The 5,248-nt window shown below is 41.6% G+C and overlaps 1 long non-coding RNA gene across 1 annotated transcript; it reads right to left on the bottom strand.

The window, feature by feature from the left end:
• Positions 1 to 204: 204 nt before the first annotated feature.
• LOC133790134 (uncharacterized) lies at positions 205 to 1,082 on the bottom strand. Its single transcript, XR_009873926.1, has 3 exons — positions 912 to 1,082; positions 515 to 668; positions 205 to 431 (listed from the first exon to the last, which is right to left on the bottom strand). It is a non-coding gene; the product is annotated as an uncharacterized LOC133790134 (long non-coding RNA).
• Positions 1,083 to 5,248: the final 4,166 nt, after the last annotated feature.

The following is a 5,248-nucleotide window of genomic DNA, read 5'->3' as shown; positions in this document are numbered from 1 at the left end:
CAAACACCTTTAATGCATTATTTAAAGCTTAGTAATATATACTTTAAAACAACAAGCAAGTCCAGATACGTCCTATATTCACTCTTTCTCTCTCTTTCTATATATATATATATACTAGAAAAAACTCAGTGAACGGTCACTCCCATATAAAGCATCATTTTTTATAAAATATTGACACTTCATTTGTGCAGAACAGAGTCCAAATTCATAGAATATCTGAAAAATGTCAAAATTTGTAAGAGGGGTCATGTTTATTGTCAACTGAAACCACTTCAATGAATTATCAAGTGAAAACAGCTGCATAAATTAGGAGAAGCTGACAGTTAACAAAAGATGTACTCATACCCTTCTACTGAAACAAGGCACCAATTTTTAGGAATAAGACAACGAAAAGAAGCCTTTTCACTGATGGACTCAGATCGAGCATTAAACTGAAATTTTAGGAACCAAAAAAAAATTATAATATCTATAAAAAAAGAAACCATCTTGAACAAAGCCAAAGTTAAGATTTTACCATCTTATAGTGATCAGGTTTCTCAGTTTTCTTAGTGAAACTGGGAATAAGTCCCCATTTCATGCATTGGAGGACCACTGCACCATCAGAGCCGTCTTCTCTGCAGATAACGGGTATGTTTGATCCCGGGGAAACATTGTACGAAGGACGATAGCTGCACACACATACGTATATATATTTATATACAGATATATATATATGAGTTTAACTTATATGTAAACTTTTTTTCTTATCCGAAAACACACCAAAAAATGAATATATATATGAGTTTAATTTATATAAATTGATTAACAAAGAGAAATATGATTGATGAATAATTAAATCAATGATGAAACAACCAAAAACGAAATTACAGTAAAAACTTAGAGTGATGAACAATTAGAATCAGAGACTGTACCGTAAAGCTCCTTCGTTGTTCTTCGCGGATTGAAACAAGAAATTTCAACTGTAGAAATTTCGTCTTGAATCAGAGAAACCCTTGACTCGAATGCGGTGAAGCCCTTCTCAGATTTGTCTTTCGTGAAGGGGAGTGAGAGACCGAGAGAGCTAGTCGTGAAGAGAAAGATTGAAGAAGAAGAAACGGGTAAGGGGAAATGGGTACACGGGAAACTAGGAAAAACTTAGTCATTTTGGTTGGCGGTATTTTATTTTACTTTGCCGCCCGAAATTTTTCACATGTACAATAACTCTTTTTAAATACTATTATAATAGTGTGTTATGGTAATGGGTGTTTGGTGTAGTGTCACCTCCCCATTTTTTATTTATTTTTGTAGATGAATCGCTTTGAATATAGGGGAGGTGACAACCATACGGACTCCGATACTTCCATCCCGCAGTCTATCGAGACCCCTCAAAACAGCGATTCCTCATCCGAATCTTCGATCAGTCATACTCCTGAGGATCGCCTACGCCGCTTCAAGCAAATCTTCCCTCGTTCAACATTGTACTTCCTTCACGAGGAACAGTTTCTTCAACAAGCTGCATAATCGACGATGAGGGTGAAGAAATCTAATAGACTCCCCCAGGACCAAGATCCACAAGTTGCCCGCAGAGCGATGCAAAAGGTGGTAGAACGTAGTGAGGCCCACACTGCAGCTCCTTCGAGATCACCTCTTCAGGTGTCGAAATCAAGTAACACTCGGAGACGAATTACTCAGGAGTTTGCCACCGAGGTCCAGCGCTTGGCCATCCAAAAACCATGGAAGGGACAAGAAGAATCACCTTCCTGGTTCACTGCCCAGCCTTCAAAACGCAATTCCGCGACGTTCCACAAACACATCCAAGCTTTGGGTTTGAGTGGGGTGAACGTGACATGCCAGGGCCCTCATCAGAGAGCCAATAGGCCCGGCGGAGCATACTGCGCCTGGTCCAGGCACCATATCCACGCAGAAGCGACACTCCCACTACACTCCTATTTCTGGTCTATAGCGGATTATTTCAACGTCTCCCCATTCCAGATCGAACCGAATGGGATCCAGGCATTGCCCGCGCTGTATATTCTCTACTTTCTGCAAGGTTGGGACGAGTCCACTCCTCATGAGATACACTATTTGTTCAACTTCAGGACTAACCCCAGCCACAAGAACACGGGCTTCTTTCACCTCTTTCATAGGAAACAGGGGATTAAATACCTCTGCGGTATTGCGCACAAGTCGAACCTCAGGAAATACTATACAGAGTATTTCCTCACATCATACATTAAAGCCAACAACTTGACCTTTACACATGCGGGTCCGTTCGAGCAACCCTTGCCTACTCAAGGGATGTTCAAGCGAGCGAAGGCGTTGGCTAAAATGAGTAACGAGGAGAAAGACGTGAAATGTTTGGTCACTGTAGATTACCTTCAGATGGTGGGTCTGATACCGTGTAACCAAAATATCACGGTGGAAAGTACTACTGAGGAGAACAACACGACTGATCAGTCCAATGTGGGCACTGAGGTGGAGACTGACCAGTTTTCTCCTGGGCCATCTCCACTTTCCCATAGACCTGGCAAGCTTGTCATTAGAGAGCCTCAGCCTGAGCCTCAAGACAGATCTGCTATTCCTGCTCAGTCCGGGAAAGGAAAAGCCATCCAGACTGAGAGGGACCTCAGTTCATCCTCAGATGATGAGGATGACTTCCTTGATCAGATTCTCAACTCAGGTCTGGTAGTCATAGGAATATGTTTGATAACTTGGTAATTTGGAACTAATAAAATTGTAGTAGTAATATACTTATCTACATTTTATTATATTTACATTTCTAACACTTTTGTGTTTTCTTCTTTTGCAGATCCAGATATGTTCAGGCAGTGCATCGCTCCTTCTGCTCCAAAGAGGAAAGCTGGCGATGGAAGTGGCTCCACGCCCCCGAGGAAGGTTCCAAGGGTAGTGTCGCCCAGCCAAGGGAGAAAACCCGAGGGGTCGACTACACTCCCGCCGTTGACTCCTTCCTCGCTTCCTCCCTCTGCGAGCTTAACTCCTACTCGCTCGGCTAGCTCGAGTGAGGTTCTCCGGCTGTTAGTGGCCTCAGAAAAGAACTACTCGAGGAGATTGACCATGATACTTCAATGCTTCAAAGCTTCGAATCCCTTCCTCGGCTTAGCGTTGAAGTCGTCTTAAGAAGAGGGCTTGCTCAATTGATGAATGTAAGTGTCTTATCTTAAGACAATTTGTTATTAATATTTTTACTTGTAATAACCTCCCATTTTTATGCAGTCGCTTGTTACCATCAGTCACGCTCAGCTCCGAGCAATTGATTGTAAAGAGTTGATCAAGGTCCTAAATGATCAACTAGTGGACGCCCAAGCTAAAGTGGAGACTCTAACTGCTTCGGAGAAAAACTCCAAATCCAAGTTGGAGCAGGCAGACAGGACCGTGGCTGAACGGGATGAGTCTCTTAGGAGACTATCTGATGAGAATCAACAGCAAGTTCAAACCAACAAGTCCTTAACCGCTCAACTAGAGAAGCTGACCCATGAGAACGAGGAGTTAGCTCGCGAGAATGAGGGGCTAATCAGCGAGAATGAAGAGTTGAAGCAAGAGAAGGAAGCCGATATAACCCGTTACGAGGAGGTTTGCTTCAACTGCTTTTATCAGCTATGGAAGCTGAATAAACCTCTCAAGCTCGATTTTTTCACCGATGAGGTTCAGGCAGAGGAGCTTGCCAGATGTGAAGCAAAGGCTGCTGAGGAAGCTGCAAATCCTACTGGCGCTAAACCTGCCTCCTCTACACTATCATTTCGACCGGGGGGAACAGCTGATGCCGAGGAGGGGGTTGATCAGCCTATTAGAGCAACCGACTAGTGATCCCCTATCCTACCAGCCTTGCACGACCAGTCGCTGTCTTACCAGTCTTATCATAGTTTGTTTTGTTCTTTATACCTTTACTCGTATTACTGAGCTGTTTGGCACTTGCACTCTACTTTTCTTTTTTAACTAGCTTGAAACATTTAAGTTTTCTCATACTTATGACATTGCAAGTTTATTATGAATAGTAGAGTTTCTATATGCCCTCAATTTTCACATGAGTACTTAGTTTTCTAACTTAGAAATTCTAAACATTTCATAAGTCCATACTAAATATACTTCCTCGGGCTCTTATTGCTCTAACATTTTATGAGCATAACGTTTATTATCACACGAATATCTGCTTCTAACTTAAAAAAAAATTAATAAAAAATTCCAAGTTACTTAAGCTTTGTCAAACAAGTTAGCTTAATGGCTTTTTTAGACTTCAAAAATTTACAAGTCAGCCTAAAAACAGATATCTTTGCTCGTGCTCGTATTGCCTGTGTTGAAGTGCACGCCAGTATACCTTATGTGCCCCCAAGTGATTGAGGGTTGAAAAATCCTTGATCACTTGCTACTTGACCGAATTTGTTCGAGCAGTGACTACTCGTGAAACACATAGAATATACAAACATATTTAAGTAGTTGATCACTACAAAAACATGCAACTATTTAAATGTTGGTCATTCATCTCATGGATACCGACCAGTTAAACACTATCCGGTATATATGTATATGTACTTTTAGAAGACCTGTTTTGTTTAAATTGTAATGACAGTTGAACACTGCCAAGCAAGAATAATCAACACATATGCAAAATCTGTAGCAAGATTTGACTACGCTGCGCGTGATCTCTTTTATTACTCGTAATAATAAATGACAAAACGTGTCTAACAACGAGTTTAAAAAAAAATAACATTGTTCAAAATAACACGATTGGTTAGCAAATAGCCAGTTCACAAACAAAAACTTAAATAACAAGTGGAGCACTTGATACAAAGCTACTACTCTGTAAGCAGTATTTATTGATAATATTTCCTCAAGTGCTCGCCATTCCAGTAATTCCTGATCAGCTCTCCATTTAACCGAGCAAGCTTGTAGGTGTCAGGGGGCAAGACTTGCTCAATTTGATATGGTCCTTCCCAGTTTGGTCCTAGTACACCAGCTGCAGGATCTCTGACAAACACCTTTCTGAGGACCAAATCTCCGACCTGGAACTTTCGATCTCGGACTTTGGAATTGAAGTGGTGCGCCACTTTTTGCTGGTGAGCAGCAACTCTCAGGTTCGCCTCCTCTCTTCTCTCCTTGAGGAAGTCCAAGGATTCTGCTAGCAGTTGATGATTTTCCTCCTAGTTGTACATGGTCCTTCTATGAGATGGTGGGTCTATCTCCACAGGTAACATAGCTTCATACCCATATGCCAAAGAAAATGGGGTATGTCCAGTTGCTGTCCGGGCAGTAG

The sequence above is a fragment of the Humulus lupulus genome, chromosome 7, assembly GCF_963169125.1.
Source record: "Humulus lupulus chromosome 7, drHumLupu1.1, whole genome shotgun sequence".
In the NCBI taxonomy this organism is placed as follows: Eukaryota; Viridiplantae; Streptophyta; class Magnoliopsida; order Rosales; family Cannabaceae; genus Humulus; species Humulus lupulus.
The sequence above is the reverse complement of the archived record's forward strand: the minus strand, read 5'-3'. Positions and strand labels throughout refer to the sequence as shown.